General features: G+C 39.5%; 1 protein-coding gene across 4 annotated transcripts in view; it reads right to left on the reverse strand.

The window, feature by feature from the left end:
* The window catches only part of LOC119722529 (A disintegrin and metalloproteinase with thrombospondin motifs 6-like), a 71327-nt gene that overhangs the window by 12529 nt on the left and 44466 nt on the right, over nucleotides 1–14332 (reverse strand). The window lies entirely within an intron of this gene.

A 14332-nucleotide genomic window follows, 5' to 3' on the forward strand; every position in this document is an offset into this window, starting at 1 on the left:
GCCCATGGGGTTCAGGGTACCATCATTTTACTCCCAATAAAACCCTCAGGCTTTGGGCTAAGTGCTGGTCTATTTACCTGTCTCCTGCATCAGACAGCGAATATTATTTTCTAGGTCTGCTGTCATTCCGGGTCAATAATCTCAATGAGATGGCTTAGACCTGGGATGTCTTGGTTGCCATGGCAATGCATGGTCTTGATCTATTTTAAGAGGCAAAGTGTGAGCTTAGGTTTTTAAAGGAGTTTCTTCCACTTGTTTGAATTGTATCCTCGTAATTTCAGAGAGCTTGTCAGACTGCGTCACCAGCTTGATCCGGTGGGACTTACACCCTCGACCTCTTGCTTAAATACTTCACACTCCATCTCATTTTTCTCAAATTTGACAGAAAGGAATTTAGAATGCGAACCAAAATTCATTATTCTTAGCTTTCTGCTTGGAAGAGGTGAGTTTATTGACCTCAAAATTTTCAAAAGGGTATTGATAAAGGTTGGCAAAGGTTTGGGAAAAAACGGCTGGCTCAGCAGGATTTTTGAGACTTTCTACAGAAGGTCAACTTTAAATACCACAACCCTGTCTCCTCAAATTGGAAACTTAATGTGTCATTGATTGATGCATTTCTTAATGCATCCCGATTATCCTGATGAAGGCTTAAGAATTCTTCTCAAGTTACACATCCGAGCTGTGACTTGGAGAGGAAACACGGAAGGAAATTTCAGGTTTTTAGAAGTGAAGGGGGAGCACTGTTGAAAAGTTGATCAACATTGACCCTGCCAAGAACTCACCCACAGTCTAGGTCTTAAGATGAGTTGAGAACTTAACTCACGAGAGTCTATATTTGAGCTATATTTGTCTCAGAAGATCAAGATGTGGCCAACTGTTAGATGCTCCTGGTTGTTTCAGCCAATCTCCTTAAGTCATTGACCATCTTTTGACCAGACGGAGGCTCCTATCCACTGCATTTAAAGTCATCCTGTCTTTCTCTGGCCTGTTGGAATCCAATCAAAGGCTTGGTGTGTATGTCTTGATAGGGACAGCCTCATTACCTGACCCAGCCAAGGAAGGCATCGTTTAAAGATTGAGCCGTTGAAAGGAAATCCAGGACAGACCATGACTACAAACTCTCCACATGGGGGGGGGGGGGTAGGGGGCTGTCACATGACAACCCTGGGAACAAGTCTAAGCCTTGGGAATTATGACAAGCCAATAAAGAATAATGTGATACCACCATTAAGGGCATAATACAACATGCCAGGGTGGAGTGTGGACAACATGCAAAGATATCAATTCTCATATAGCTGCACCTGCTGCTCTTTTGTGAGTGCACATCTGGTATTATAGGATTACGACACCTGTTCCATTTGGATGACACACAACATTAACATCACAGAATAGAAAATGAGAGACCATCTCCATGCACTTTCCCACGGATGATTTGTGCCCTGTTCACACTCTGTGAACTTCACAGGGGAATGATCTTTGTCCAATTCTGATCCGACCCTTCTTTAAAACCTATCCACAAAAAGGCCTTTTTGCCATAAAGACGACCCAAACTCACATCTCAATCCAACCAAATCTCAACACAAAGAGGTGTTTCATCCACATATTTAAACTACCACAATGATCATGACCTGTTGAAATCCAGGGACAATTCTAACAATAATGAATAAGTTTTTATATCTAGGGTTGAATATGAAGCTAGTGCCTTCTGCCCATGCTCAGACCAATCAATTATAGACCCCCTGCACTGCCTGGTGCAGCACTGATATATCAACAGGTGAATGAGTCATTTTGTCCCACGGGCCTCAAGCACTTGCTTGGCCCAATCATTTTCTGCATTCCTGGGGAATTTTTTTTTATGACAATCATAAAAAAAGAAACAATGCGAAGGCCTGTTCTGTCCTGCTACGCACACAAAAAATTGCAGTTTCTGAATACTTTCATAATAATAACTTCTTTTATAACAAATAATACACCAAAACGCCAAATAGTGCAAACCAAAATTGGAATTACAAACAATGCAGTTCATCAAGTTCAGTTTAGCAAAATCAATAAAGTACTGTTTCTTTTTATAGAAAAAAGCTGTACCAAGGAAAACAAGTTTTTGACTTTCTTTTTGATCACAAATTTGTAAGTTCTATACTTGGTAAACCACTGGTCTATCACATCCCCCAAAGGGTGAGGAAAACCAGGTCAAACCAAATGACCTCCAGAATGACCTTTGACCTCACAAACAAAACACTAAATCTTTGTTTCATTTTAGAAGCTCCAGGGTGCCACATCAAAGCAACAGCCAAGTAGCTTGGTTGGCAATGGTATGGGGTAGGCACCATAAGCAGGAACACAGGGTCTTATTGGCTACAGTCTCCAGCAAAAGAACAACAGTTTACCGCAGTTTGTCAAAGTACCATGACCTGACTGCATACAACCTAACAGCTTGCTCTCAATCGATTTTGATTAAACTTAATTTTTGGACTCCATCATCTTTATAAGTCGCTGCGTACAGACCTTGCCTATGTGCAAATCTAGTATGAAAATGCCAGAAATACCTTTTCTTACAAACAAAAGAAAGAATTGACATTTATTCATATGAAACACAATGATATATTTTAATGATAATTTGAAGAAGGTACTTTGGTACGATGTGTCATTCATTTGCTGGCCCTGAGAATTGAGAAGTTGAAAATGACACTAATATTACCAATTTTAAGACCAACTTTTGAACAAACTGTAACAAATTCTCAATAAACAAAACAATCTGGAAAGCTAATTTCACAACCTGAGGCTATTCATAGATTGCAAAATTCATGGTCAGTATCATCCAACATGACTGTGCTTTCCTGTTTATCTGGGCCAACGGTCCGACAACCACCATATTATTGTCTCTTTGCCACTCTACCATAGGAATCTGAGCTCATTACACATACTCATTTCCGACAGGGCTGTCCTTTCTTTCAATTAGTTCCTGTTGACACCGATAATAAGTGGTCTTTGTGTCAACTACATTTCCCGTACTTGGTGTCAACCACCAGGCAGGCTTTTAGCAGGATTTGGAAGACAAGATCTAGTCAACAACTTCTGTTAATTAAAATAAACAGGTTTTTCATATGAAAAAGTTCACCACTTATAGACTAATTCAGCGGCAGCCATTTTCTGCGGTGGCACCGGGCTCGCGTGAGTCGTACTGAGGTAGTACGCATGCACTCCGGGCTCCTTCAATATACAGAGTTTAAATACCGGGGGTAAATGCAGTGGTAAGTTTTAACTGAGTCTCGGAAGAATTACATTGCTAGTTTTACTCGATGGATGACTTGCCGAAATGAATCTCAGTGCGGATGCGCAGTAGAGTAACCCCAATGGAATATTAACAATCGCTTGTGGTAACTTTTTTGCAAAATTAAGTCCACTGTGAACGCGGTATAAAATGTATCAATCATTAAGTTAATAAATGTGGTCTTATGACTTAAAATTCTGACAGTTCAAGACATTGAACATGAGTGTTTCCGAGAATGATTAGTCATTTTTATATAGTGACTAACTTGACCTACATGCACATCCAAGCCCTCAGGGTAACATTAATGACACATCAATGTGTCACATTTTTGCCTAATAATCCAAACATCACATAAATGGAAGATTTATACCCATGTGAATCTACTGGTTGACGTGCACATGAACACACAATTTTTTTATGAAATTGTTCGTTGTTTCAAGAACAACTCCTGCATAACATCTTTCTGCATTCAAGCCGCGGGTAAATTAAATCTCAGCTGGGTTCAGTAGTGACTGCAACTGGTAAAGCTCACAGCAAACATTTTGAGCCAAGCAGTTCCCCATAACTGAACCCTAAAATGTCATTTTCAGGTCTTTAGGCAAATTTGCAGCATTTCTGCAGGAGTAAGTCATTCATTTTCCATGTGTTTCCAAAATTCATGAAAAAATGTAACAAAATTTGGCTAGTTTCCATTTTTTTTTACCCTGGACACAATCTCAAGAAAGTTAGTCAGGTGTACATTTTTATCCAAGGTACGTAAATCGTGAGTCAAAATTCACAGGACATGTCTACAGGGGATAGTCTGGCCCCTAATTTTGAAATCCGGAGACTCATGGGAAATCCAATAGTACTCACTTGAGAGGAAAGGGATCAGTGGCCCGGGTACCATACAGGATGAAGCTGAAAGAGCCTGGATCATTCTGACTTGCTGGAAAGCATTTCAAACCGAATCTGCTTTGTTCAGACTAATAGTGATAAATCATTCATAATTTTTTTGGGGAAAGAACAATTTAGAAGTTCAATTTTTTCCAGGTCATCGTGAGTTCATGGGACTGTATGACTCAGTTAATGCGATTCGGCTGTATACTTGTAATGGTGCATGTGCCGTTTTGTTTTTAAAGTAAGTTCAGTTCTGATGTACCGGTATTTTAAAAACACTCATGAATTTTTTTTCTGCTAGCAAATCTTCCCGATAATCAAAATTAAGAATTTTTTTCCATAACCTGTCCGATAAGCCCAAAATTTTTATCAAATTTCAATGATTTAAGAAATGTTTTAAAGTTAAAAATCACTCGCACAAATTACAAGTTGACAGCATATTATCCATCTTCCAGGCACGAAAAGGATAAACTTAAATAGTAGATGTTCCACAATCCTTGAAATGTCTTCTTTTTACTACAAAAAAATTCTACCTAATTTCTTTGTAAAGTTGGCAGCAGTTTATCAATGAAATATTTATAGCCATCAATAAAGGGATAAAAAAAACAAATCCTCCACACTTACAAAAACAAAAGGCATCAACCAGCATTTCAACACCTTTCCATGATCCAGTCACTCATTGCCAATAACTCAACAAAAAAATGTTACTTCTGAAAACATGAAGTAGTAGGTTGGTGAGCCCTGGTCAACGTTCTGTTTATTTGGTCAGTAGTCCGTGTCTAACTTTCTGAGAATCCTGATCTGGTATTTAGCCCTCCGTGGGTGTCTGTGTTTAATTTGAGGGGGTTAACCACCCCCTAACAAACCCCCTTTAGAAGTGTCCTTGTAAATCATCCCAGAGAAATTATGAGGAAATATCCAGGAGGAGAGGGGTGAAGGAAAAGGGAGAGGGACACGGATGGGCGAGGAATCCCCCTGGGTGTAAGAGGGGTGTAGGAAGAAAGCTTGGGCTTGATAATATGTGTGGAGATTTTGATGATCAATCAGTAAATCTTGACAGACAACTTTTATTTGCCCAGCTTGCTTTTTACCAAGGCTGGACTGCAGTGATAATTTTGTGAAGATCAAACATCCATTAGAATCCTCTGATGCCAAACAACTTGGCTTCCGTAACGGTAATCCAACAACGAAAAGCTATACAGGGATGGATGAGCAAGGCTTACACTGTTTCTCTGACAACCTGCCCCAAGTACCAAGCACTGTGTGTTTTTTGTTGAAACCCTTATAAGCCGATCATGTCCGCAGGTTCAATGCCAGAAGATAGGGTTTCCGTCCGGTAATCCCAAAACCAACACGTGTAGACCGATTAAAGAAGAGTGTTACTTCAGTGTTTGCTTTGTGGGTAGACAGGGATTAGGTATAGGACACCAGACAAAAATAACATCACTTCCTAACTAAAGACACCTCAATGTCCGCAAACCAACAAGTTCAATGTCAAAGGACTTCCAGTTTCCTGAGAGTAATCCCAAACCAAACAAACGCTGTATGTATCAATACGTCCTCTCATTGAATGCACAATAGCAGCAATGGAAATAGTAGACAATTCCGTTAACTTTCTTCAGCAATTTGCAAATACCCAAACCTTGACATAATCCTCGGTCTCAATGTCAAATCCTCGTGTTTACTTCGATAACCTCAGAACTCATTCCAAATTTATACAGAATTAAAAACCACAAACAAATGTTTCATTTTTTTCTGAGTTCAACATCAATTCAAGTTTAATGCCAGTAAAACTAGTTTGAGAAAACGCAAGTTTTCCTCTTTAAAAATCTGACCAACTCACTGAAACCCCGTGCTCTGTACCCCAAGCACAGCATGCATGACTAGCCAAGCTGTTTTTTCTATCAGGCATAAATCCTTTTCAAAGCCACGGCTTGGAAAGCCATCAAGTTATCAGCCCATTAGTTTTCTATGGAAGTTTGAAAGCCACATACTGATGGATATCTGTCTGTCTGTCAAGGTTAATGCTCATACAACCATCCCAGGTTTGCAGGAATTGAGCAAGTAGGTCAGTCACTGGCCTAGTACAAATACAGTGTGGCGAGTACATGTACATGTACGTCTGCACTGACAGATGGGCAGACAACTCAAGCGAGTTAACAGGACTTGGGTACAGAGCATATGTGCAGTATTTGCTGCACTACATTGTGGGACATATTGTGTATACATTTGTATGTTTGTAGTAATAGTTGCTAGTTCTTACTTCCCTTAGTATCAAAACATGCGGGTGAAAGATACATTTGATCCCAATCACGAAAACTGTCGCAATGCAGTGGGATGGGTATGATGAAGCACTAATAGTGCCAACCCTTTTCACAATGTTGGGAAACATTTCTGGTCTGGTTGCAATCCATATAAGGGCCTACACATAACAGTCTGAAGTCAGCAGTTTTCATGTAGAAGGAGTCAGAAACCAGACAATGTTCAACACAGATTCTTGCCTTGATAGTGAACTTTTACACAGGGATAATTGAAATATTTGTGTTCCCGTGTAGCACATAAATCCAGCAGGTACTGCTTGCTGTAACAGCAACAACTAGTCGGCCTAGCCAATGAAATTTCAGGGACTAGTTAGCCTAGCCAATAAAATTGCAGGAACCAGTTAGCCTAACTGATCCAATTGCATTGACTAGTTAGCCTAGCCAATCAGGTACCAGGGATTAAAGAACAGTGGGCAATGAAATGAATATTCATGAGCTTTGATGCACTTTTCTTAACACACCTTGGTTTTCATGAGTAACACAGTTTGCATGTTGTTGTTGTTTTTCTGAATAAAATGATAACTTGACAGGTACATCAGTGAAAAGTTAATCAAATTTGTGCTTTCTTGAGTTCATTAACCACAACTTCTTAAGTGCAATCTCCAGGGGATTTGCATGCTTATTTCATTAACAAACGAAACAATCAAATTTAATCTTATGATTCCGGGTAAATTCACCAAAGTCACCTTGATATTGGGGCCACTACTAATTTAATTAGCTGAAGTTAATACACTTGGATTTTTTTATGGGGTCATTTTGACAAATTTGATTAAGAAATAATTGCTGGCACAGAGAGTTTTTTTTCAGGGTCTGAATCCAATGTCATGGGCAAACATGCCTGCACGTACCGGTAGTCAGTACAAGAATATAAGAGTGAAAATTTCTAGTTGAAAACAAGGATAACGTTACCAGAAAAAGTTTACAAACAATCCTCAACAAAATCTGCCAAAGGGATCATAGCTTTAATTGCTAAATACTTGGATGGGCATTGCTGCACACCTAACACCCGACAAAGTCAGAAACAGCTCTTCTCAAAAACCAGTTGAAATTGGTATAAACATAGAGACCAAGATTACGGAGTGAGAAACAAAAAAACAAGCAAACCTCTTGAGATTCCATCAGTGAAACCCACCCGTCCATTAGGCCTAAGCCCTCCCAAATAAATTTATGGAGCACTAGATCGGCGATTAAATCTGCGGCAGAATTTTAACAAACAAAGTTTCACCACTTGTTTATCGGCATCCAAAATAGTTTCAGATCTCTTCTGTTTTGAGAACTACAAAATGACAAATGGTCTTGTTTGGGACAGGACGGTTCAAGCATTTCCAGCCAGTCCAGAACCTAAAACCTGGGAGATCAGAGAGCGATTGTGAAAGTAGTCAGCATTTCATTTCCCTCGGGGGATGACCGCAAACACCGCAAAGGCCTGAAGCAATGGACAGGTATTGTGGGCAAGCATCAATCTCCAACAAATCAATTGGACAATATTTACTCCATCGGTGTTGGCACTTGTAAATCTTTCAAGATTTGACAAGTTCATTATTTATATGCATTGGAACCAGGCCATTATCTCAACTTGAAACCCATTTAAGCAGAGAAACTCTACCCAAAATGGCATAATTTTGGCACGGTTCCGTCACCAAAATAAACTGTTCTGGATTTGGTAATAAGCCCCGCCTACCCATAAGCCACGCCCACCTTTGGTTTGCGTAAATTTCCCATAGTGCTTGTGACCAAGTTTGACCTAACTACTGAGGTCACCTGACAAAAAGTCCTGCTCTAATTGGTCAATGTGCAGTGCTTGACTGTCAGACAGTAACGCCTAATTCTGTCATTGGACCAATAAAACTTTCCCAAATTTTTAAAGTTTCCCTGAGGTGTCATCTACATCAACTAAACTTTACGACAATGAACGATATTAATTTCATAATCTTGTGACCTTCAACTTGGATGTTATTTACACGCAATGGGCTGCAAGGGGTTAGGCCTAATAACATCAATATCAGCAAGCACAATACCATATGGTTATTCAGGCAAAAGGATGGAGTGAGCAACTGTTTTTTCCAAAAGGAATCATTCAATCAGTGGTAAAATGTGGGGAAAAATAAACGTGAAGCTTTCGTGACTGATAAAAGCAACAGCTGAAAACCTATTAAAGCTAACCTTGTTTCTGGGAATTCCCAGCACAGTATGTATTCCGAACCAACACTTGAGGCGGACAATTTGCCAACAAAACATTCAGAAAAGTTTACACAAATGCCAAAATGTTGGCGTTTTTTCTTGTAAGACATTTAAGGTTTGTGAACCCTTTTAACATTCACAAGAAGTTCCAGATGCCTTAAAAATGTCAGCCTGAACATACTGTTTGCCACTGAGCCACAATTGTCAATTGGGCATATCAGATTCCAGCAAAAGAAAATGCGTTTCCCTTCTTTCACGGAAAAGAAATTCCCTTAGAACCCTAAAGTTCATAGAGCTAAACATTCCGAATGATTGGGATGTGGCGAGAAATCCATCAGGGAAGCAGCTTGTTAGCTGAAGCCACAGGAGTTTGAAATTGTTAGAAGTAAACACGACGATCTTCAATGACATTTCGCCTATTTCAAAGAAATACACCTTCTGGAAATACTCAACCATTCAATGATTGAGAACCTAATGATCTTGGAGAATTTTCAATAACAACACTTTAAATCGGAATGTTGCATGTCTTAGGCTATAACTGACATTTACAAGTCTTTGGGGAAATTCTCTTTTGCATTTAAGATGTTGTGATGTTGTTAATGGATAGAACATTTCAATTGTTCAGGCAATGTGCCGGATCGATTTCACCTGCAGTACTTCTTCAAGCAACAAATAAGATCTTTATTGACTCATTCCTGGAAATGTGGTCCCCAAAGTACTTGACTAAAGTGTGGAATATTTCAAGATTTGAGACGTTAATGATCCAAGGATGAGGATGTTAAAAGGGACTAGCATGCCATAATACTATTCATGAAAATAAAAATGTCAGCAAAATTTCTCCACCATTGGAAACAAATAACAGTTTTACCCTTGAAATGAACGCACACTATTCAGAGTAATATGTTGACAAGGACCTTGAATTCTTTTTTCATTCCCCGGAGATTGGAAATGGCATTGGTTGTCACTACAGTTTAACATTCAGCAAACGTTCAAAATCTCAGTTCAGTGCCAAAAGGATATATGTAAGTCACGAGGAGAAAAATTCAAAGAAATTTTGAAGAGCTGTGATTTCCATCATGTGTCTAATTCAACTCCCCGGTGAATCAACATGTGCTGCACCTACCCCATACATCATCAATGTGACGGGAAAATGACTTTTGACAGAAAAATCATCTTTCATTTCCGTAATAATTATTCAAGCTTTAGTATCTTGCATGAAGTTCCTCACAGCAAAACTATGTCAGGTCAAAACTACCCCCATGGAAACTACCCCGAACGGACACTGAACACTGTGCCAACCAATTTGTCAAACAGCGAGTGCTTTCAAGTCAAAATTCAATTTGTGACTTTTTGACTGACTTTTAGTCCTCTTGGCCTTTTCAGCCGAGTCGAGCATGAAGGGACTTCCAGCCTCAGCCTGTGATAATGGGAAAGTGATCCGTCTGCTGGCGAAGCAACTCGCATCCAGAAAAAGAGGGTGCAGCGGTCTCTAATGAGGCTTTAACAGATTGAGTTCAAGAGGATAAAATGTAAACAAACATAGGAATGTTGTGCCGCAAAGCCATCAATCCCAGATGGTAGCCATTATGTATTCCTGTCGTTCAAGTTATAGTTCCCATTAAAATTGAGAGGGGAGATGTGGTACGCGCACCAAGTAAAATGGAAGGACGTACATTATAAACTGTTGCTGCTGCTGCGAATAATTCCCAACCGTGCCCCAAATATCATCACATTTGTTGCTCCAGTTGCTGCAATGGATGTTGTTAAAATAGTGGTGTTTTTTCACATGATGTTCAAATACAAAATCTTGTTTAGAAAATTGTTTCCAAACTTTTACAACTTGTAATGTCAGCTGGATATGACCTTTCTGAAAGCCACTGTTTATTTTCATTTCCTTTTCAGAAACATGACACTGAAACATGATCAGGAGTTGGCGCATTCTAAATGTTATGAATCTGCTATGTGGGTTTATAGCACCTCAGAGCAGGACACTGGCTAGGAATGTAGGGTTTTTACATTTTGATTGCTCTCTAAATACCAAATAGTGAAACTAGGGAGCAGACGATTTAGAGCAAAAATCACTCCAATTTTTGGCCTGAAATACTCTGAGAAAAAAACACCAAATCCAGTGGAAACTGGTCCAGTAATGGTCCAGCCTATTTTTGGCTGGACCATTACGTCTGCCTTTCTTTTCTTTTATATTTGGACTACCGGTATATTGTTGTGAATTTTTACAAAAAAAATGTTTTTATGTTGTAACATTCTTGCAATTTGGCCTGAGGGCCACGAGAAAATAAACCAATATAATAATAAACTCGAGTGAAAAGCTGATCTATTCGATTGAAGCATTTTCAATCTTAAACGTTTGGTTCCTAGTTTCAGTGGGGTTGGGGGAGGGGGAAGGGTTAAACTGTCACTAAAAATGAATAAATTTTAATTCTTTAGAAATAAGATGACACCCCTCTTCATTGCATCAGATAAAGTAGTTGCTGCTACGAACGCTTATGTAAACTTTAGGTAAGTCATTTTATTTCATTTAAGTAAGTCTTTTTCTTTCATTCAAGTACCGGTAAGTCATTTAAAGTGCTACCTTCCTTTTTCATATTGGAAATAAGAGAGTGGGTCAGTACACAATCAAGTACACTCCAGGAACTGTTATTAAATAATTCTGATAAAAAAGTCCTGTGTCTTTCCAGACAACTTGACAACCAATTTGCCACCTTGAGGGTCACAGGTCAAGTCAGTCAAGAAGACTCTAGTCACAACATGTGATCTCCCACACCCTCTGCCACCCCCCCCCCCTCAAGTTTGTCCAAATGGATTGTTATCACTTGTTTAATTGGCCAAGTAAGCGTATTTTGATACCTGAAACCCAAACAAACAGCTTTGTGGAGGGCGTCTCCTTGACCTAGATGGGTGACCTGGGTGATGTAGATGATGTAGTCTAGTCAAAAGGTCTGCAAGGATGATAATTTCCAGTTTTAAAGGGGCTATTTTTTACAAAATCTGTCATCTTTTTAAAGATGTGGCGGCCATGACATTTTCAACTTTCGCCCCGGGCAGTAGAATTTTTAAACATTGTTTTTTTTTCTAGCAATACCAAAAGTCACGCACTGTTGAATGCAAAATCACATGAAACATTGATCAAAGTTTATAACTAGTTTATAACAATAACTTTAAAAAATTGAATAATTTGTGTCCTGACAATCATTAAGTTCTCAGAGGGTAGACTGGTTCCTGCCCCATATTAAAATTGATAATGCAGACACAAGGAAACCAGACTACTCACAGTACAGATCTGTTTGTACACTGCAGCAACCAAAATATTTTTTTTCTGAGGGTTGCATATACGCTCAAAGAAGCTATAAAACTGAGATCAGATACGGTACAGGCCATTTGGCGCCGTTCCAGCAAAACCGCAAACCAACCCAATCTCAGATATTATGGAATCTTAGCTTCCGCCAAGTCCCACCTTGGCGGCGAATCATTAAAAATCAACAAACAAGACACGTCGAGATTTCACATTTCACATAAGTCCGCCGGAGGGTAGGAGCAGAATTAACGTGGTGCTTGGGCACCGACACAACAGGGTACCACATTCACAGATGCACGTACAAGTCAGGTTCCACGCTAGACTAACATACAGTCACAGTGCACAGAACTTTTGTCTGTTGATAGAGAAATAAATGTATCCCCCCCCCCTTTTTAATATTAAAGAGGGCATTGATTTTCAAAGCAATTTCTCATGTTTCTTCTACAAAAACCTAATTTTTTTAGGGGACAACTGAATAAAATTAAATTTAAATGCAATTCTTAGGAGAGAGAGCAAAAATAATAGCAAAAAGTAAATTAAAATACACACAAAATTAAAAAGGGGGGGGGTAACTTTTTTTCTCTATCAACAGACACAAGTTCTGTGCACTGTGACTGTATGTTAGTCTAGCTGAAAGAGAATCTCAGACAATTCTGCAAAAATAGTGGCAAAAAGTAAATCAAAACCCAAAAAAATATTTTTAAAAACTGGGGAAAGTGGTTTATGAAGACGATCACTGGCATGAAGTCACAATTCAAAAAGCAGTCTCTGCTGGCATCAAACAGGCTCCGACAAATTGAAAAATATTTTCAGCTGATCTCATTCCTTGGTTCAATTCCTTTACCAGTCAATGATGATAAAGATCCGGTACGGCACATAAACACCCAACCCACGTCACACCCTAGAAAACTAGTTCAGAGTTTCTGGGAATGCATTGAGAAGTTAGAATACCGCATCCCCCGCTGGCGAAGACGATGTGATGTCAGCGATTAGGCAGAATGACGTCACAGAGAAACGACGGTGTGACGATGATAGATAGATGGATCTTTACCAAGTACCACACAAGATTGACCGGTTATCGAGAAGACATTCAAGCAAGCAGAACAGCTTTGGTGGCATGTTAAGGATACCGATTTCCATTTAATTCTCTGATCTGTGAAATGACTGGAATTCTTTAGGAATGCTTGCGGTAATGAGCTGTCAAGATGACTACGACCGCCAACAACCTTCATCCAGTTTGGCAATTCACAAACATTACACATTAATTGACGCGCATCCTTTCTTCTGTCTGTTATCCCCATCATCTGCCACCCAGTACTACAGTTCATCGAAAAATGGTTTTCGGTTAGAATTTCCACTTAAGCTTCTTTTATCAAATGTTTTCATACAATTTACTGAACTTCACTTCCTTGAGACGGACAAAGCATACTGTTTGAGTTAACTGGGTCTTTTTAGTTACATTAATTCAAATAAATGTTCTTGATTGGTATGTACTTCACTGTGCTGAAACATATTTTGAGATTAAATGAACAAAAAATGAAAACTATATTCCGGTCAAAAATATTTCTTGAATACAATTTTTTTCCTAACTCCATCCATTCTCATGATGATATGTCTGTTTCTTGCTCTATGGTTGATCCAGGTATGTTCTTTTCTGTTGTGACATGACAAAGCAAGGGTGGGACATTCCTGAGGCGTACTGTCCAATGAAGCATACATGATTTGACCAAGTGGCGGAAAGAAATGCCCTGCGCTGGTCCAAACATCCTCCACTTCCCCGAAAAAGTCCCCTGCGGAGTCCGACAAGGGCTGGAAGGAATTACCAACTGGCAACAAGACCTTGGACTGGTCTTGAGTTGCTTTGATCATAGAGCAAGGCCCTTGTTGCTGGTTTCAGTTTGGACATTCTGTAGGTTTCCTTCCGAGAAGCCTGCAGATTAGGACAAATTCTTTTTGAGGGCTAGGGCCCAATTTCAGGAGCTGCTGAGCCAAAATACGCTACATAAAATGTACGCACTGAGCAAAAACAAACGGACAAAACAATAACCCAACAAGGGTGACAAAAGGAATGCCTCTGCCACAGTTCATTTGATTTGCTTGTGATTGACTTCTAGGGACCTGTGAGATCTTGTGTGATAGACTGACTATATCATTGCTAAACACTGTGGGGAAAAAACTCCATCAAAACCTGTCCTAAACACTGCGGAATGTGTGACATAGTTCTATAGATAGCAGACTCTCCTACATCAGACAGGATTTTTATCTTCCCAGACACAAACAGAGCCTGTTTATGCCCTGGGCTCTACACTTCTATGGTGTAAACTTCTCACTCACATGAGAAGTGTTTGACACCTCAGGACAACATAT

This window comes from Patiria miniata, unplaced genomic scaffold (assembly GCF_015706575.1).
Source record: "Patiria miniata isolate m_02_andy unplaced genomic scaffold, ASM1570657v1 HiC_scaffold_15, whole genome shotgun sequence".
Lineage (NCBI taxonomy): Eukaryota > Metazoa > Echinodermata > Asteroidea > Valvatida > Asterinidae > Patiria > Patiria miniata.